The sequence below is a fragment of the Syngnathus leptorhynchus genome, chromosome 4 (assembly GCF_054491065.1).
Source record: "Syngnathus leptorhynchus isolate UIUO chromosome 4, UIUO_Slep, whole genome shotgun sequence".
Lineage (NCBI taxonomy): Eukaryota > Metazoa > Chordata > Actinopteri > Syngnathiformes > Syngnathidae > Syngnathus > Syngnathus leptorhynchus.
In genome coordinates this window covers 7205859-7228225 of record NC_141198.1, presented here as the reverse complement: position 1 = coordinate 7228225, position 22367 = coordinate 7205859, and the positions used below count along the sequence as shown (strand labels likewise).

The window sequence follows — 22367 nt, the reverse complement described above, 5'->3', positions numbered from 1 at the left end:
GAAATATAGACATCCTTTGTCTTGTTACTTAAAAATGGCCTAACATATATATCTAAACAGTCTGATGATGTCATGATATTTCATTCATGAATAAAACAGCCTGCATCAAATACTCTTGAATTATTGTCGAACTGAACACATCATTATTATTATTATTTTTATTATCATTTTAGACTCACCCCTGTGGTAAATGCATGCGTGGGGGTGTGGAATGTGCTGTCACACACATGATCGGGGGTAGAAGGCAGTCTCCATGTGCCCATTTCACAATGGAATAGCCTACTTAACGTCATACGCAAGAGGAGATCTTTCAGTTCTTTCTAAAGGTTATTCACATGCGTTGATTTCCTCATGCACTCGAGCAAGTCCATTTATGCTACCGCCATGTAGACCATGCAGCTCTCCTGCACTGATTTGAAAGGGAATAAGATGGGGTGCTTCCATTAGCTGAAAAGGGCAAACACAATCCACATGCTTAGACTGTGCTTTGAGTTTGACTTGGTGCTGAGCAAAAAATTAGGGACCACAGTCTGCATTTATTAGGAAAGACGACGACATGGATAAGGCTCTCATGGATTTCTCTAGTATGGCAGGTTGTTATAAAGCTATAAAGTTGATCATTTTGAGGATTCAGTGTGCAATGAACTTATTGCAAGGATCCATCGTCACGTGCGCACGGTTAGAACTGGACGACTTGTTTATGTTCTGATTGATTTATGGCCAATGAATTAAACAAATATTTACCATGGTGTTTCAAAGTTACAAAGAGAATACAATGAAATTGTTTACACAGCAATATATGAATTACACCGCTGCATAAGAAGGCCGACTGATTTTCATTTGCTGGCTTTGTACTTATGGCCTAGAAGTGTTTTTACTTTAATTAGGATTTTGAGTGCAAATTTAAGCTACTGTATATTGCCACCATAGGAACTTAACTATGTTGGTAACCCAGGAAAGCCTGGATCCTGGCATCACAACCATCTTAAGAACTCACAATGTGACCAGGTAGGATTGTGACCCTTCAACCCCTCTTGAATTCCAGTGACGCATTTTACATGAAAACGGCAAAACCATCTTCAGTTCCATTCCACATTAGCGAAAAGAGGCTAAATTAGAGCTTTGAGCAAGAAGATCTGCTCTTGGATTGACTTACAACATTGCATTTTTATGTACTGCAGTGGCATCTTTGCATCTTAAAAAGTCACACTTTCTCTTGTGAGTCATCTTCAATTTTACTCCTAGAATACACTACAGGCCAATAAAACAAAATGAGCTGCAGGCTATAAGTGGCACATGAGCCACACTTTGGGAGGCCTAGCGAAAAATAAATAAATAAATAAATAAATAAATAAATAAATAAATCATTTTTTGTCCGTGTATCATATTGATTTTCTTTTTCAATCCTATGTCCATGATTGAATTGTTAAAATGGAAATTAATTTTAATGTTATTTCCATTCAAAACATAAATAATAAACACTCATTTATCTCACAGTGACATCAAGGTCAGTGCGACCACTCACTGCAAATTGCACCTGTCAATCATGCCACCAGCAGCAGTGGTACAAACGTAACAAATCTTATCAAATAAATCCTGTTTGTTCCTGATGACCTGTTGTGCAGATTGGCTTTGTCACACACCGGCTGAATAGTAGCCACCATCACACTTGCCGGTCACTTATGCAGCGCTGTCGCCTTGCCCGCCAGCGTTAAGTTCATACATTATCACTTTGACCCTGAGGCTAACAGCTAAGCCCCAGTTCTGTCTGCCTCAACTTAACTCATTCACTTTGCTCCTTCGACCACTTGGCCTCACTGCACTGCCGCAGGAGTTGTAGATTTGCTTAATACCTTGGTTAAATTAGAATAATAACCCTGCAGACTAGAATATGTCGTGTGCAGCTCTGGGAAAATGTTGAAATTTGTTTTTTTCTATCTTTGTTCGTTTATTAATTTTCAGCATTTGATTTATCACTGTATTGTAAACATTTGTATATATGTAAACAGCCACCCATCCATTATCTGAACGCTTAGTCTCATGAGGGCTTGCTGGACCTATCCCAACCGAATTTGGGTAGGAGGCACACTGAACATATAGATGATGATGATGATGATGATGATGATGATGATGATGATGATGATGATGATGATGATGATGATGATGATAGAACTTTATTAATCCCACTGCAGGGAAATTTACTTGTCACAGATGTACAGATGTATAACCATACACAGTCACACTCACACCTAGAGACATTTTGGAGAGGTCAACTGGCCTCAGAGTACCCATGCAGGCAAAGGGAGAACATGCAAAGACCACAAATGAAGGCCAGAACCGGAATCTAACCCTGCAGCCCTGCACTGTGAGGTGACGTACTAACCATGTGCTTCACCGTGCACTATATATTAAATTGTGCTGGACCAAACATAATTTAACTGTGTTACTTATTGAAATATGGACAAAAGCCAATTGAGGTTCAGGACCTACCAAGACAGAATGGGGTTCTTGACCTTGGCATAAAAGTGTGATTGTGTCCTTAATGAATGACCCAGAGACATCTGACAGATAGATGAAGCTGAAATTAGCAAGCCAAATATTCAAGCTACAACCAAGAAATTAAAATACCAACAAGTCAGAATGAATGATTTTGCAAATCGACATGAACATAAGCGTACCTTCTTGTGTTATTATAATTGAGCATGAGCAGTCCATGTTTCTTGATTTATGACAGAAGCAATTACATATTGCCAGTGTGCCCATACTTGATGAGTGAGCCTGTGTAGGTAATTGGGAAGAATAATGAAAGAGGGGACCAAGGGAATGTATCCTGGCATAAAAAAAACTAATCAAAGATAACAAACTATCCATATTACTTATGGTTGTGATAGCTGGAGGATTATTTAAAAGACTGTGTACGAGGCTCGCGAAGGAGTCTTTTTCCTACAAAAGCCATTATTCTGCTGCCACCTCTGACTTGTTTACAAACAGATTGATATTCCACGGTTTGTGAGCCGTCTTTCAATTTGTGTTTCCAATTTCTTTACGTGACAAAGGAGGCAATATTTTCTTGAAAACAAAATGGATTTGCAAAAAGGCATAGGAATCAAAATGTATTAAATCCCCTACATTGGAGAGAAGACACGGGATCAGACGTACCCATATAACCACAAAGAAATAAACAAGCAAGTTTATTGGCAAAAAAAACCCAACACATTCATAGCCTAATGTAGCCTAACAAATGTGCAAAGGAGTGTGTGCTGCCCTATTTAAATAATCTCATTAAATCCACCATTGTAACTTCTGAGAGGATTTCTATACTGGGACAACAAATGCATTTAAAGTGGAAACAGCTCCAATTACAATCAATTCCCCTATAACATATCCAAATGTTGCTGCTGCTGGAAGAAAAACACGTCATCTGTTTTCAATTCTATACAGTTTAACAATGTAATGTATTTGGATGATTGAGAATTTCTGTCATGAGGGAGCAAGTTTGCGAACAAGTGACTAGATATGAGTGAGCTTTGTTCAAAATGCCCTGATAATAATAGCAAACATCAGATAGTTAGCATCATTTTCAGTTGATAAAAAATACAAATATATATTTAAAAACAATTTTCTGTAATCATTTTTAGTTGCTTATTGACATGGCAAAAGCATGCTATTATCACATTCCATTAGAAAGGTGCAAAAGGTTGTGGCTTGTCCTTGTCATGATTATGAATAGTTTTGAAAATATAATAAACGGGGTCAGGCGGAACATCTGGTTAGCACATCTGCCTCGCTGTCAAAATGATCGGGTTCTGACCTCGGCTCAGGCCTTGTTAAAAGAATTGTTCTCGCCACAGTTGCATGGGTAATTGACGGTGCTGACTTTCTTTGATCCCCGACAAAATAAAATAAAGTAATTGGTTGATCGAATGCTTTAACTCATAGGAGTGAATGATTTTTATATTTACACTATATAACTAGTAATTGGCTGGCAAACATCTGCTACCCAACATCAGCTGGGGTAGGTTCCATCCAGCTCACCCTTGGCACTAAGAAATGGTATGAAAAATCAATGGCTGGGTAAATTTATCAAATTTGTATACTGTGTTTTGTCAAAAATACATGACTTTTCCTCCACACCAATAATGTGGGTTTTGGCCTTCGTCAGCCTCATGTCACTGTCCGCAAACCAGCCCCAAAACTTCTTAATCTTTGGAGAAAGATATAATGATCCCATGCCAACACTGATAACCACTAGATAAATAATCATCTGTGGTCAACATTATATTGGCATTTTGCCATTTTCTGAGGGAAAACATAATGCTGGCCAAGAGCAAACAACATCAAAGTAGATTGCATTCTCCCTGGAATCAGAACCCCTTTTGCAAGATTGTAATTAAAGATAGAGGGCCACGCAGATATGTCTTGCAGAGGAAATAATTATATAGGTCTGCCAGGGAAAGAGGAAATGTGGGAGGAAGCAGAAAGAAAAGGAAGGTGTACATGAGGATGTTGTGGTGTGTGTGTGGTGGATAAGGTGCACACACAGAAGGAGATGAAATGGTGGCAGCGGTGGTGTGACGGCTGAGGTCAAAGCGGGTGCAGAGAACTGCGGGTCATTTGTACCGCTTTACATTCATAATCCTACAATACTCATACACGCATACGTGCACACACGTACACGCCGCACAGGTTGATTAGAGGGCAGTGAGGGGCTAGACGTAGAACTGCAGGGTGTACGGTTGTTAAAGATGATTGTTTTGGTGGTGAGCTGTTCGCCGCAGCTGTGAAGGAGAATTTCATATGCTTTATTTCCTTATGGTTGGCGGTGAGCAGGAAACATCATTTAAAGCGATCAATAAAAACCCACATGAAAGTTAATTTAATACATTTGTGGCGTTGGGTTTTCATCGATTTCTTCCTCCCACAGCATAACAAGATACTGGTCAATGAAACGAGGCATAATGAGAACACTTGCCAGATAGTGATCCATAATGGTAACCAATTAGCCTAGTGGAGCTAAGCAGAAATCCCTCAACCAAATAAGGTCTGTGCTCTCTTCAGTGTAAAAGAAGGAAAAGACGCACAGCCAGCCAGCTACATCGACTAGGATTCTTCTTCATTCAAGGCTTTCATTATAGCTACTGAGTGGAGAAACATTGGGTCTAACCCGCATCCATGCCCTAGGCCAGTCACAAAAATAGAGCCCTGAGAGCAGTTTTAGCGAAACGCCGTCCATCCATCCATCCATCCATCCATCCATCCATCCATCCATCCATCCATCCATCCATCCATCCATCCATCCATCCATCCATTTTCTGTACCGCTTTGTCCCCACGGAGGTCGCAGGTGTGCTGGAGCCTATCCCAGGTAAATATGTATATATATATAAACAGATGTATACATCTATAAATATATAAATATATTGTATTGAAAACACAGGCTAAAACGATTCGAACACATCTTTAATTCCTTAAAGGCATTTCTTCTTTGTCATAATCCAAATTATTTGTGCTGACCAGATGACATCATTTCAAGAGGTCACATGTAAAAATTATGCAAAACCCTAAAACCTGCGAATGGTTGGTTACGAAAATAAAAATCTAAGATCATCCTGGCCCTTGAATCATTTGTTATGCAATTCGCTGTGGAGAATCCTTGCGAAATGAAAGGACTACTGGTGCTCAAAATTGCCTCTTATTGCTTTTAAAGCAAAATGGGACTGGAAGTATTTCTTTTTTAAACTAGTTTGACAAACTCCGTTAAAACTGCAGATTGCTCGCTCTCTCCATTTTTCAGCCGCAGCATCAGTTTTAATGCAGAAGAGTACGAAAGTCAATTGAAAGGTAATTCCAATGAGTTTGATTAATGGACACTGGAGGATGCTCTGTAATCTCTCCGCTATTCAACTGTTTCGCATCAAGACGCACAGAGGTAATTATTCTTGCCGTTCTCCTGGAGTAAATGTTTGTGCTGCATTATCTTCCACTAGCATTACATGTATGGCATCTTAAAATCTTCATAGAGAGATCTGCTGCTAGTTTTGTATTAATCTGAGCAAATTGAACATTGAAGACTAACACACAATTAATTAAATGTTCATAATTACATTATGATCTTGTTTCTTTTTTTTTCTTGATAGAAATAAAAATAAAGTAACACTTATAGCCTAGTTGATGAGTTTTCACTCAAGAAGCTGGTTTAATAGAATCCCTGCATTTCCTTCTTTGTGTTATTTGATTGATCAGGATTCATCACAGTCATTAAACTTGTTTTTTTTTTGCTATGAATTTTGTTTATTGTAATTTGTGCAAACAATGTAAAGGCCAAGGTTTTGAGGCACCCTTAGCACCATCTTTGTTTCTACCTCTTGATTCCACCTGTTGCATTTTTATTTATTATTATAACATTTTATAATTTTATTAATCGTTTTCATATTCCCATTGTACGAAGGAGGATTAGGGCCAGTGAAGACAAGAAAAGGAGGTTGACAGGATTTTTACTTTTTTTCTCAGAATTCTGTCTTTAAAGTGAGACTACCCACTTTAAAGTCAGAATTCTGACTTTAAAGTGGGTTGAAGTCAGAATTCTGACTTTATTCCCAGAATTCTCACTTTAAAGTCAGAAAGTGGAAGCTTTAAAGTCAGAATTCTGACGTTATTCTCAGAATTTTTACTTTTAAAGTCTTTCTGACTTTGTTCTTCTGACTTTATTCTTCTGACTTTATTCTCAGAATTCTGACTTTAAAGTCAGAATACTGACTGTAAAGTGAGAATTCCCACTTTCTGAATTCCCACTTTAAATTCAGAATTCTGAGAATAAAGTCAGAATTCTGACTTTAAAGTCAGACAATGGGAATTCTGACTTTAAAGTCAGAAATCTGACTTTATTGTCAAAATTCTGACTTCAATGTGGGAATTCTCGCTTTAAAGTCAGAATTCTGAGAAATAAATTCGAAATCCTGTCACTCCTCTTTTTTTTTCTTCACTGGCCCTAATCTTCTACTGAAGAGGATTACCCACATTGTCTTATATAGGCTAAAAGTAGGCAAAGGTACTGGGCTCCACACAGGCTACATCTTGGATTTGTGGGCATGTGCTTGAGCTGAGTACATGGGCTAAGTGGTCATGGGTTAGAACTGGCTGGTCAACACACCTGACACCTAGTCCCAATCAGCAGCTATTGAAGGACAGTTTCAGCAATTTGCTGGTGCCAAGCTTTTGCATCGCTTATTTCCAAGTGCCTTGTCGTTTTTGAGCTCAGTTCTCTCGTGTCTCAGTGACTTTTGTATGTTCCATGGATTTTGTTTTTTCTTCTTCTCCATGCTTCTGTAAGTATAAGTATGCGTGACTCGTTTTTTTTTTTTAAAAACAATGTTTGTCTTGTGGTAACGCCTTAAGATAACATTTTGTCAGTCCATCTAACCTTCTGGACATCATACCCTTTGTTTATTTTTCACATTTGTTTACATGCACCTTAGTTTAATAAAAGTACTTTCCTTATCGGATCAAGTCTTCTGTCACCTGGCATTGCCGTTGTCTGAGCCACGTGACTACACCGAAGCCACCAAAATCACTTGGAGCCCTAAATGGGCAAGCACATGGGTTGTGTATAATTTGTCCAGTGGGAACCCACACAAGGAACATTCAGATCCCCATTTCAACCTTTATAGTCAAATACATATTGGGCTTAGGTGGGACAGACAAATTCCCCATTTGCAAACCACCTACAACTCAGTTGGAGATCATGTGGGCTAACACAGGTGTGCCTCTTGCCGCAAGAGCAAAACCAGATGAAGCCCATGCCCATTGTCCATGTTAAAACCCACATGAGGCCCAGATGGAAATGTTGGCTGGGTTAGTATGATACGGTTCCTTTAAAGTGTTTGAGTGTCGTATGCAAAACAAATACCCCCTTCCACACACTCAATGATGTTTCCTATTAATACTGCAGTAACTCATGAGTTACCAAAAGCATACACCAATATGGTAGAAGCGAGAAGATGGAAATAAGATTTCTTTGCTGCTACCAACCTTTCTTTGGTTTGTTAGTCTTGTTTTTCTTCTCGCATATCAGATATCAGAACATGCCGGTATCAGTAAACAAAGTTGGCTAATAATCGGTTTTATAAATCAGAAATATCTATCCAAAAAGGAATTTGATGGATGGTTCAGTTGCTTGTAAATAGTTGTTCGCTGGAAGTCATGTCCACCACCGATCAACATATTTGTTTGAAAGTTCAAGCTTCTAATTAACATTTGAAATGGTAGTTAACAGCACTGATTAAATAATCCTGGTGATCATGGCCTTTTTAAACATTTCTATTGCAGCAGCTTATCTCTGGCAAGCAGAAAATGCTTCCATCCTTTGGGGTCCACAGGGTAGCTTCACTGGTTTTCTAGATGTCTTTCAATTAGCAATTAATGAAGACAGAGCAAAAACGGTTCGACTAATCAATTGTGCACATAATTAGATCAGGGATTAATGAGAAGTGGAAGTGAAGCTGCGATGAGGGAGCACTACACAAACACTGTTAACGTGCAGCCTTCAAATGTTTTCCAGATCAATCCCAACTTTCAACTGTCAGTGGCTCATCAAGTATTTTATTGGAAGAAATTAAACTGAACCTGGAACCTGGAACAAAAGTGCAAGGATGCTCACTCAACAAGATTAACGTTAACAATAAGATGTAATGCAAAGGAAAATACTGCCCTCTGCTGCAACTACATTGTATTTGGTAAGACAGTTATTATTATTATTATTATTATTATTATTATGGCAGTGGTCAGTAGTGTTTTTGAACTGAATGCATGCTCATTGTAATATATTGGATTGTATTTTGTATTTATAGTATCAATGTTGCAGGAAGTATGATTTGTAATTTGTATCATATATTTGGATTTAATGTTTAAATTCAATGTGCACCAGTGCATAATCATATTTTAGTGGAAACTAAATTATATAAAATTTCAAAGCAATGCACAATCATGCTCTAATATGTAACTGTAAGTACTTTAGAAGCACAACAGAGGGGCACATGTTATCCATTTATGTAATTTTTGGGATTTTAACGGTATCAAACGCATTTTAGTGAGAGATTAAAAATTAAATTAGGTCAAAAAACAAGATCCTCGCAATATGACCAGTTTACGTCTCTGCAGCCACTACTGAATTTGACAACCAACAGAGGCCACTGTTGCCTTGGTAATGGCCAACTCATTGGCAAGAATACAATTGCTATCAAATGAGACGTCCTCCACATCTCAATAAATGTATTTAAAGTACTTGAAGCAAAATCATTTTATTACATATTTCTAAATGATTCACTGTGTCTTTCAGATTATATTTATAGATGCGTACATTTAGATTACAAGGTAACACCAACTTCAAATGTCTTGTAAACATTGGATAAAATTTACCCAGCAACTAGTTAATTATTGAAATAAAATACTATTTAACATAAAAAATCATATATTTTCAAGTATTTCTTCATATTTATGTTTTTTGATGATGATGATGATGATGATGATAATGATGATGATGCCTGCTTGTGGCATATCAAACCCCCTGAAAAAGAGATTAATCAAGAGTCGGAAATGGAGGTGTCTTTCTTTTTGCGCGACAGAGGGAGAAAGAAACTAGCAGGCCTTTCCTTCTATAAAAAGATAATGTCTTTAGCTTTCTCTGACAATTTTCTCTGGGAGATCTGGCACTTACCTGATGGGGTAGAAACCTTAACCAGACACGACCAGACTGCCTATGAATGTTTTGAAGATATTGCACTTCTCATTATGAAATGGTCTATGGCTTGTCAAGATGGAAGCAACTCAATTAAGTTGGGTATGCAAAAATGATGCATAAATCCCAACAATAATAAGACTTAAAACATTTCTTGTCTAAAGATGCGTACCAAGTGGATGTTTTATGTTATTAATGACATGCTTTAAAAAGGGGGCTATGTTATTGTCCAGAAAGCTATTGTATTGAGAAACTACAAAACAGACACTCAGATCAATAAACACACACCATTTTTGAAAAAGATTATGGCCCCAGAAGCATTTGATTACGACGAGGAGAAAAACTTGAAGAGACAGCTGTACACTGCATGCAACATGCCGCCTTTATGAATGTCCAAATTAAAATTTTTCTGGTACAACTTGGCTCCCTTACAAGCAAGCATCACAGTGCTGAAATGTTTTATTTAGTGTCAAGTGTAAAGGGAGAATGATGTTGAAGTCGAATACATTTGACACTTCAATCTGAGTAAGATATTTTCAAATGATATCGAAGGACTGCCGTACATTTCTCTCTGTCACCTTTAATAAATATTTGTCGAACTAAGTGTGTGTGTGTGTGCGTGGGAGGGAGCATTACCTCACAAGTAATTTACATTCCACTTAAGTATGAGGATATCTTGACAGAGAAGTTGTTTTGCAATGAAATAATTTTGTCCTCATCCTCAATCATATCTGATCTGAGAATTGGCATTCCTTTGTCCGATTTTACCTTGTGGTTACAGTAACATTTGGGGGGAATTTGAATCAAGTAATACAAACAATTGACTGTTCCAATTTTGCACAAAATACGTAATCATGTACAATAATTTCAATATAGTGGAACCTCCAATTAATTGGTTTGTAACCGGAAACGTTCATATTGGATGCTTTATTCTGTAACGTGCCAGATAAAATGTTTTTGAAGATGTGAGAATTCTTTCTGGTGCTCTCATCAAATATTGACTGGAAAGAGACTAATGTTTGTTCTATATTACCATGAATGAACAACACTATTCTCTCGTGGCCGGTGGCTGTGGCTTTTCTTCATGTTCAAGTTTAATGCATGGTGCACGCTGGCCCGCAGAAATACAAAGAAAGCATGTGGCTAACACAAAGCCACATAGTGTTGCCATTACTAACCAACAATAGTTTTCAGACATGCAACATTGACCCACATTCTGCTTAGTTAAACACCAATATCTGAAAGACAGAGATCACCTTTTTTTTTTTTCTACTGTGATGTAAGTGCAAATAATTGACCAAGGTTCTGCCAAATAAGAAGCAACTCATCATGACTGCGGCATGACGAGGTCAACTGCACAATGCATCGAGAACTACCTCATGTTGAGCAACTATTGTTTGCATAATGAGCAGTGACAGTGACAATTGTTGCTTTGGCTAAATCAGCACTGGCTGTTTTAAAATGGAGAGATCAAGCGTGAAATGACAAACCATTCTTGGTCTTCAGCAACTTTACAGATGAAATGAAACAGTAATGTCAAGAAGATGGCGTAACCAAACACTACTTTGTTTTAGCATAATATCCAACATTTTGGAGCAGATGCTATTTTGGGATAAATAAGTAGATTCAAAATAGACAAGCTGAAACATTATGTTTCTGTAGACTTCTGATTTTTTTTTTTTTTGGCTGCCATCACAGTTTAGATCCTGTCCCAGAGGAAGCCATGCAAGCCAAAGCCGTGACAATTTTTACTTGCATGTTTGGAATCATGACCAGATTTGTTCTCATTGTTTTATCTCTGGTAGGATTAAATATTAAGCTCCCTCTCATTAATGTAGAAAACTTTGGATTTTTTTTGGCAAACAGAATGGAAAATTGCCTTTCCCAAGATGTTCATTTATGCATGTGCAGGTATGAGCATTGCTTTTAATAGCCTGTGTGTCTGTGAATCGAAGTTCACACAGGAAACCACATGCATGATAGAATCACAAAGTGGAAAAGAGCTCAATGTCTCCTCTTGTATTTCACAGAGGAAGTGGTTCCAACATAACACTAGCTGTTCAACGTGGCCACAAGCTGTTTGCAACATCTGGATTGTGCAGGCACAAATTGCTCATGACATTACTGCTGCTGTCAATTCTCTATTTTCAGCGCATAAGTTTTTCACTCACCTTGTTTTAAGTATTCTATTAAAACAGAACTACAAATTCAAAGTCAGCTTTACTTATCAACTTTAATCTAAATGGTGAAGTTAAAATAAAATTAACTCTACAATTCAAGATTTTGTTCCCAAAAATGTTTCGTTCCAGAAAATGTTTTCTTCTCATAAACACTGCAAATGAGTCAATAGAAATGGATTTGCAAAAGACAGTAAAGTCATTTGACAAATATTATGTGCATAGAGTCACACTGATCACAACCCAGTAATAATGATTCATGATTCATTCACCAAACTATGCACCTTTATCGTGGGTATCTTGCTAAAGCAGTCATAAAATGAGTAAAAACATCATGCTTGTCTCCTCAAATGGATACTTATTGCTCAAATTATTTGTGAGATGCTTGAGAGAATTTGATGAACAAAAACCTGGACTCTTTCCCTTTGCTATTTTTTGTTTATTTACATAAAAAAACTCTTCAAGGTCAGTAAATTAATATAATGTGCGTGGAATATAAATGTAGTTGCCTCTGGGATTCTACACTATTAAAATGTGCTCGTCTTCACCAGAGTACTCTAGGTGACCTGAATAACAATTAAAAGATGGCCTGGCTTCTTGTTACACATCATCCTATTATTATTTGGGAATGTTATCTCTTCATTTTGGTTGTTTAACAAGAGAAGTTGAAATAACAACTGCTGATCAATGTATGCATTTGAACTGGTAATATTATAACAAGCAATTCTGCTCCATGTTCAGTGGGCAATTGTGGTGCGGCAAATGCTGGCATCCTTTGTCAAAATTTGGGTTAGACACTGTTTTAACATACCCTGGAAACAGTTCTTTGAAACCTGAACAAAAAATTGACCAGAGGGAAAGAACAGGCAAATTGAATAGCCTAAACACTTGATTTGGGTACAGTGGTAAAAAAAACATTTGTGACACGTTTTCACAAGATTGAGTGATATCACAGGTGGTAAAAATAGAACCATATAAATATAAATACAACAAGGGTCTTTGTAACACAACACACTCATTTTTTTGTTGAGCCCAAAGTTTTGTTCTAAGAACGGTTGATTCTTTACTCAGCTCAGTTAGTGTAGTCACACTTGAGCAAACTAAACATACCATGAATTTGAGTGACTTATCACAACAGTTCCTTCTACTGGAATAAATAAATAAATAAATAAATAATCTTCTCCATTTTCATTTTTTTTTCTGTGTATCAGATTTATTTTTTCTTTCAATCCTATAATGTCTATGATATATTTGTGGAAATTGCTGAATTTTCACATTTACTGTTCACGAATTGGCAGTAAAGAGTTAGTTTTGCCTACTTATCACTCCTCAACTCACTTCCTAACAAAGTTCCTTGGCACCAAGATGCCACAAGATATGCATCAAAGTAATACGTTATTGGTTTGGCCTGAGCACAAAAACCTAAAAAAAAAAAAATCCCACAAATGGTTGAATGTATTTCTTTAGGTAATCTTTATTTAACCAGGCGTGGCATTTAAAAAGAGATTTTCATTCACATTTCCCACATGGCTGCAGACAACAATTTGCTTATGTAAATGAACCGTAAATATGCGGTGGCTCACTCTACCAGCCCTTTGGTAAATTTCAATATACCGGCATTTCCGGACTATAAACTGCAACAGTTTGCACAAGCTTTGAACTCTCCATTTTATAGTCCAGTGTGGTTTATTATGGATTTTTCATTACTTTTATGATATTGTACGATTTGTGCATATTCTCTTATAAATGAAAGTTAAACATTGAAACACCTATGTCTTATAGTCCAGTGCTGTTTACATATGAGCAAAGCAGGATTTTCCCAGAATTTTAGCTGGTGCATTTTATATTCGGATGTGTCTTATAGTAAAAAAAATACCATGCTTGATTTTTGATAGAAAAGCTGACACCTTAAATTTGGCATATTTGCGGTGAGTATATTTTCTGAAAACCCTCTTAAAAAAAATAACCAAATCTGGGAGGGAGAGATTAAATACCCAGTAAATAACAGTAACATATGGATATTTTATTCTGGTGGATAATAATAATGACCTGGGAACATGCTATGCATATGTGACGAAGAAAGTTCTTCCAATGATTCGGTTGGTTCAGATTGATGCTTCAGAGGTGTTTCCAATCCAGAATTTAATAATTCGGACCAACACTTGACTGCAGTTGTCCACGCATTGATTGGTTATGCTGCTCCCCTGAGCCCAATCACCCTTAGATTCACTTGCCTAAAATTATATTTATTTCTATTCAACATTAGTTTCAAACTGGTGCAATAAGACCGCAGTGGCTTGTGTTTCTCTTAAAAAAGCTCTTTGACATCTGCACTTGTCTTTTTTTGTTTGACTGCTGCCACTTATGGCAGCAGACAGCTGTTGTTAGAAATATGCACACTAGGTGGCAGGCCAAGTCTTCATCTTGGGCTTCACCATCTTTTACACAAACAATGATGTAATCCTTCTCAGGACATTTTACCACATGGGTGTGCATGGCAGCCTCCCCCCCACCGCATTTATGTAGGGGCACAAGTCATCGCTTGTAGCTTTAGTATTCTCTCTTGCGCTTACACGAGTACCATATTCATAAGGAGCCTTGTTGTGTCTAATTAAATCAAATTCATTGCTTATTTTTGCACAACCGCTCTGAGACAAATTCTCCCATCCGGCCACATAGCCACAGTTCTCCTCTCTTATGGATTTTAAATATGGCTGTGACCTTAACAGTAATAAAAAGCAATTCCCGCCGCACTAATCCTCTGCCCTGGTCTCACTAGCTCTTAACCTTTTCTGCCACCACATAAGTGTACTGAGCTGTAACGTCTCACCCAACAACCATGAACAACCCCCACAAAATCAACACCTAATAACACTGGCTCAGTGGCTGACAGATTATGGTAGGAGAGCTTCTGCCGGAGGGAGAAACAATATGACAGCTTCTTTCCCTCGGGGGCAGTGGCTGTAAAAGACAATCAGAGCAAGTGAGATGGGGATAGAAAGAAGCAAGGGTTCTCAGAAAAAACGTGTACGAGTCATAAACACACGAAGGAGGTAGGCAGCCTTATTTTTCCCATAATTGGTAGTCTGTTGTACTAAGTGTTACAATTACATTAAGAGTAGAAAAATTCTCACAGCGTGCAGGCATTTAACCAAGGCTGAAACATTTGCCATTTTCACATTTTGTGAAAGATGTTGGTTTGTCAGCATGAGTTAATTATAAGTGCAAAAAATAAACAACCATACATTTTGTTCATAGAGCCACTGGAGGATGTGAACATGCTTTAACTTCAGAGACATTTCCAATATACATTGTTAAAAAGATATGCTTACATCTCAATTTGAGATTTCATCTTCTGCTAAACTACGTCTGTCTCCTATCTTATCCTTGAGTGGTAGAATTGTTAGTGTTGTCTCAATACTAACCATATGCATCTACCAATATCTGGCATAGTGCCGGGATTTTTGTTTTCTCTCGTGGGGCATGGGACGGGGGAATTTATATGATTATGTTTTTAAATAAAGCGTTGTACATTCCTAGTGTGTGTCTTACTGTTTACAAGCACAGTACGTACAGTAGCAATTCATGGGGGCATAGTATTTTTAAAACACGTGGTTAAAAATATGAAAATGGAATTATTTTCCATGTGACTTTTTAACTGAGCTGTTAAAGAAACCCTACATTTTAGGAATTTCAATTTAAAACTGCAGCTGGTGTGAATGAAGATTTTTTTTATTTTTTTTGCTGTACATGTATCAATTACTTTCTCGCTTAGTGGGACTCACAGCTCGCAAAGGTTAATGAGCTCAAACACAGCTCACCGTGAAGCTCATTAAGGCGACCACAGAGAGCTGGAGGACAGCTGAGGTGGGAAGAAACATACTGTAATGGTGCAAGGTGAGCCATTGGACTTGAAAGAAAATACACTGTTCTGTTGGGGTGACTGACTCACAAAAGTGGCTTACAAAGAGCTACTGTATGTTTGATGGAACTTTTCACATTTTTACAGGGTACTCATTAAAAATAATAATGTTATGGACTTCCATGCGGCTGGTTGGATTGCTTTCAACGCATAGATTTTTATTTATATGAGAGAGATGTCCTGATATTGGTCATGTCGCAAAAATGCAAGGCCATAACATCACTGTTATCTGATTGGCCAACAGATGTAGGCGTTCCTTAATCAATGCATCAAGAAACGTCTAGGTACATGCCCCGTTTCCTACCTTAAGCGAAAGAGACAAAGGCAGCCTCCATCGAGTCATTAAAATGCTCTTTATACAGTACACATATTGTGTTTCACAACAATATTTGACTGTATTTAAATTTCAGCATCAATAAATGAAATAGTGAAACACTTGTTAAAAATTTTAGCAAGTCTCTTCGAATTTGAACACCATACAACAGATTGTATGTTGCTTTTTGTCTTTAACCCACAGATGCGTGCAGACATACATGACCAAAAATGACAAGTGCATTCATTGTTGTGGTGTCATAAATATTGATTCTAGCTTTTGAGCCAGATCATAGCATCTATTCACGGGCAAACAGATAATTGCAAGCAATTCACAGAAAAAGACTTGTTTTACAACACACTATAAATTCCCTTTGAACTACTTGCAGTGTTGGAAGCAAAGGAGACTTGGGATCTAATTATAGTACCCATCATGCCAGAATAGATACCGCAACAGTTGACTTTCCAACCGTGAAAAAAAAAATTAAAACATTGTTGACACCGTCTGTGAGATCTTTGCCAGTGGTCAAAAGGTTATCACATGCTGTAATGTGATGGCAACTAAAGCAAATGATCAAAAACAACTGGAGTATTACGATGACGAAAGAAGACCAGAGTTTCAAATTAGACATATTCTACACAATAACATAGTCTAACTCCAAATACAATAAATAATGTTCCATTTCCTCAACATAACCACTTCTATATATTGCCACTAAACATGTTGTAATGATGTATGACATAATGCAATAAACTACCTCCCGGCAGAGAGAAAACCAACACCAGTAACAGTCTGACATAATTTCCTCACCAGAGTTGATAATAAAGTGGTACAATATTAATTTGAGTTGGGATAGTTATGCAGTGCATGTAGCTGGCTAAGTAAGCAATCTATCAAAGAATAAGTCTCCAAACACCAAAAATAATGAGGATTCCAATTACCGTGGCTTGTGTAAATCAAGACAACAAATGTTTTTTGCTTTTAAACATGATACCACATAGACACCCCAAATTAATAACGTAATTAATTTCTTACAAACTGTACCATTTCTGTCACCAAACAGTATATAACTGTTGTTTGCGATAGTGTGTATTGTATTACTGTACGGTGACTGAATAAATACTGTAGCTACGGGCGGCTCACAGTTAGGAGATGGGTGGGTTCGATTCCACCTCCGGCCCTCCCTGTATGGAGTTTGCATGTTCTCCCCGTGTCTGCGTGGGTTTTCTCCCGGCACTCTGGTTTCCTCCCACATTCCAAAATCATGCTCGGTAGGCCAATTGAGCAGTTCAAATTAGTCGTAGGTGTGGGTGCGAGTGCGGATGGTTGTTTGTCTGTGTGTGCCCTGCGATTGGCTGGCAAACAGTTCAGGATGGCCCCAGCCAACTGCCGATGACAGCTGGGATAGGCTCCAGCGCGCCCGCGATCCCCGTGGGGACAAAGCGGTCCAGAAAATGGATGGATGGATGGATGGATAGCTGTAGCTACTACTGAATCTAGTACCCAAAAAACATTACGATACGATGACTTCAAATCCTGACATCCATTGATGCTAATAGTTCTCGATCACAGGTGGAGCTGTGTCTTCAAATAGAGTTTGGACTCAGATATGCCTTCCTGGTCTGACAAATCTATTTTCAGCTTTTTCAGGGTGAGCGGTGTAGCTTGACTTGTCACAATATGTGCTCAACCATCTGTCTCTGTTATTTCAGACATGCTGTTGTCCCTTGGAATCTTTGGTCGCATATTTGTACAGCAGTGATAACGTTCCTCCTGCATTTGTACAAATGTATGCAGTAGTGTGATGGAGTGCCAGCAGTTAGAGTTCCATTATTTTATGATACATTTATTTCATTCAAATCTTACTGTGGTGTCTCATCCTTTCCTGGAAATGGACTCAAACATGATAGCTTCTCTCAGCACTAATTTGCTGCAATGTAATCTCTTACTGTGTTAAATGCCTCAAGAGATGATCTCACAGCTGTAAGGATTTTTCACATTTTACAGCTGCTATAGAGAAAGTGAAAGCTATGATTAAATAGAAATAGACAGAGAGAGAACATTTCTAGTATTTTGGGCCCCAGTATGGTAATTATATAGTTTCATCCTTGTCGGTTCATTTTAAATCAATTAGTCCATGTGTTTGGCTTGTGTATATAAACGTCCTGTTTTCTATTGTTGCTGGGCATTTTTGTCATGAGATGGGTTTATGTACAAAATGTACACTAAATAATTGGATTTTTATTTTTTACATATTCCACTAAGAGTGCATTCAATAACTGAATCATATTGAAACTAACCTGCTAACCTTAATCACTTGAAAATACAATTATATATGTACGTATAGAGTTAAAGTGACAATGCAGAGAGTTTTAATAGTAGCTGATTATTTTATTCTGAGTGATTATCAGGATAAAATAAAAAAATGAAATGAATGATTTTACAGCTGTTGCTTGAAATGCTGCTTTGTAATGAGCCTCCAGCACTGAGGTGCTGTCAATCTCCCCCGCTTACCGCTGCCTCATGCCATCTGCGTCCCTGCACCTAGTGAGGAGGATGAGGACATGTCAAAAGCAGGAGGAGTAAGGTCATGTGCAGACTGGTCAACCTACTGCCTTTGCTTTGGATTAAAACCTTATGGACCATCTTTTTTTGGGAGAGTTAATGGTGGTGGTAGGGGAGATTTTGTCTTCAAACTCACAACCCCAATGAGCTCCTCAGGAAAATGATCAACGGTTGGTCTTTAAAATTAAACCTGAATATTTTCGTACAATCTGTCCAAAATAACAATAGAAAACTGCATTAGATAATTAATATCAACTCATTCCACAACTAAATGTTGGGTGTTTGCGCTGTTAGGGAGGCTGCACATTAAAACACAGAACGAGAGCAGTGCAATAAAGACTGTTTGATTAACTAATACTGATCTAAACAACCCCATCTGTGCTAATGTATTCGTAACAGTCTACCAATGGAAAACATATGAAGCCATAAATCTCACGCTCACTCACTGTGACTGTATATTTGTTTCTAATAAATGACAAAACTGAAAAGAAAGTTAATAAATGGTAAAACAACCGCACATTCAAAGCATAATTATGCAAACAGTTACTCAATGAGTGATAGAAGCAATTAACGTATAGATACTCATAATTTTTTTAAGGATATTGTTAAAGATTTGAAACATCTACAATTTTATAACTTACTACATCGGGATTTGTTGGTGGTGCTTACAGCTAAAATGCACGTTTTTTTTCCATTTTTGTTTTTCAGTAGTTAGTATGATTCTGGAAACTAATTTCATCAACATAAATAAAACATACTGCAAAAGTAATAAGGGAGGGATTATGGTGAAATGTCACAACCCTCTTGTATTTTCCCTAACAAAAGCATAAGACGCATGGGGTTACACGATATGTTGTGTTCAGTCTCTACCTTGTGTAAGCCTTGTATATTTGGAGCCAATTGTTGTATTATCTTATTTCTGCGTGTCCACAACAGTAAGAAAAGGTAAGGGGGAGGGGGAGCGAGGGAGAGGGGAGTGTGCCAAAGCACATTTACTAATACAGCCAATCCTACATTGTTCCGACATTGCTTTTAAATTTAGTATGGGTACATTATTGCAAAATGTATAACTGTAAATTGTCAGGCATGATAAGGGATAGGTACCCAGGCACTGTACTACTAAACTGGCCTCATGGCTGAATTTTTGAAAACTGCAGGATTGATAAGTAGATGTGGGCAACAACGCGTTCTCGTGACAGAAAGAGTCCAGCCGACCATTTTGCGGCCGAAGGACGAGGGATGAGAAAATTGAAAAAAAAAAAAGGACGGATTGAGGACAAACAAAGATGACAGAAGCATTTTTAAAATATCAAGCATGGATGATCATATTAAGATTGAGGATGGATGGAGCTCCCACATCACAGACGAAAGATGGACCGGCAAAATTTGGCAAACTGCCCACCTCTGTCGATAAACTCTACTCTTAACTGTTCTATTGACAGTCTTGCAGAAATTATTCACTTAAGTTTCCATTTATCTAGGCTGTAAAATGCATGTCCATAATCGTCAAGTTATCTCACACCACCATAGTGCTGTGGTGACTTGTCAACCATCCAAGCCCCACTTACTGAGGCTTCGAAGGCACATCATAATCACATCATCGGCTTGAGAGCACAGACTGCTTAGTCAGCGGCTTTGAAGGCTCCATGACGTGAGGTTTTGCTAACGTAAAATCAGACACAGCACAAAATGGAGTCCTTCACGTCAGTTAACTCTTTTGCTATGAACGTAGCATCCAAGTGTTAGACTCTCTAGGCACGCTGAATCCATTTACAACTATTATACTACTATTATACTACTATTGGTGTGATAAGCCCCAGTATGCATGCAACCGTTGTTAGGAGAAGCAATTCAGAAGATGGACGGCTGGATGGAAGTTTGGTGATTCATGGTTTGAGTGGTCATTCCTGGAGAGGAGCGGATGGCTTATGTCTCAATGTCGGTCTTCAATACACATTGCCACAAATGCAATCAATTATCGAAATATCAGGGGGAAACCCAAGCAAGTTTGTATTCCGGCCTTGTTGCCTTCCACTAGTTTTATTTTACACTAAATAATTGTTTCAAAGGTGACACGATGGTACATTGATTTGCACATTTGCCTCACAGTTCAGAGGTGCAGGGTTAAATTTCGACTATGGCCTTCCTGTGTGGAGTTTGCAAGTTCTCCCCATACCTGTGGGGGGGTTTCTCCGGGTACTTGAGTTTCCTCCCACATTCTAAAGACATATATTAGTGGGCCGGTTGTCCACTGTATATTGATGGTGGGGTGGGGGGATTGTGAGTGTGAATGGCTGTTTCTCTATAAGCCTATGTTCCCTGCGATTGACTGGGTGTACCCTGCCTATTGCTCAAAGACTGCTGGGACCATGACCCTTCTAAGGATGCGTGGAATGAATGACTAAAAGTTTATATGATATTTAACATTATAATTTCTTCAAAACATTTGTTTTTCTATAAATTGTTGTTTTCCTTTATTTTACATTCACACAATTATAGTTGCACGACAAGTAATAGCAGTGATTTATTTTTTTATTTTTTTATAATTTTGCTTTGGTGGTGTTCTAAACAGGAAGTACCGATAAGAATACTGCTAAAGTAGCGATTCGATGAACAGTGTCATTGATCAAATTTAGTAGTATTGTTAAAATCTAAAGAATATCCACTTGGTATGACACAGAATGGTGGAATAAATCAGCCTCTTTCAGAGTTGCCATCTATTATTGTGCATGGACCCCTAAAGCTGAAATAGTTAGTGAACATAGTCAGCTGGATAATGAACATGCCCTCAGAGTTGCCTTTAAGCAGGGCACAACCCTAAAGCCCACCCATCCCTTTGCTTACAGTAATTATGCATGTGGACTAAGCAGTCAGTCTTTCTCCATGCTGCTAAAACACTACTGAGCTGCTTGTTTGAGTCGTACAAGATGATTGTTGCTTTGGGAGTCCAGCACTTTGAATTATTTACCATAAATCTCTGTTAAGATCGCAGTACATACACCATTGGAGGACGTGTTTTTCTTCTGGCTTTTCACCTCACCAGCAACTTCCTCTGAATACCGACAAGCATGCTGTGGAAATGACAACCCAGAACCTTTTGGAGGAAATAGCAGTTTTAATTCCTTCCTGAAACACACTGCCTTATGGATGTTTCGTTTAGTTTCAGAGGGGATGAGATTACGCAGCTGGATTATTGATTGTCACTCTGTGAATAGGTCCAAGTAGAGCACTGTTGTGCATCCAGAATCACCCACCCTGGAGAACAGGGCTTGACTGCGGCAAAGTGGTTTTCCTGTTCATATACACCCCTGAAAGAAAACACAATCAATGTCCTACCGCATGCCTCCTGTGCAGATAAATACACTGTAAGACACTGTAGCGGTGTAAAGAGATGAAATGAAAATGAAGTTGCCGTGTTGTAGACAAGGTTCAACATATGTTACATTTAAACAAGTGTAATGGTGTGTATGTGGTGTGCTTTCTGCAAATGAACACAATTCAAGGGACACAATAGGGAATAAAAATAACTCGTGTTTATGCAGGAGACTTGAAGCTTGCTCGGAGTTTACCAATTTCTTCTTTGTGCACGCTTGCTCCATGTTGACAGCTGCACGTTAATGTCAAGCCGGGGAGTAAAATTCGGTGTTCTTCCTGTCAG

At 38.1% G+C, this 22367-nt stretch overlaps 1 long non-coding RNA gene across 3 annotated transcripts in view; it reads left to right on the top strand.

Annotated features, from left to right (window-relative positions):
- Positions 1-7078: 7078 nt before the first annotated feature.
- Positions 7079-22367, top strand: part of LOC147057794 (uncharacterized) — a 42534-nt gene continuing 27245 nt past the window's right edge. For 2 of the 3 annotated variants that reach the window (XR_015065897.1, XR_015065898.1), the window contains exons 1-2: positions 7079-7324; positions 8557-8731. This is a non-coding gene — a long non-coding RNA (uncharacterized LOC147057794). Of the gene's footprint in view, positions 7325-8556; positions 8732-11762; positions 13080-22367 lie in introns of those variants that run through there. The other variant, XR_015065896.1, reaches the window with a different exon arrangement.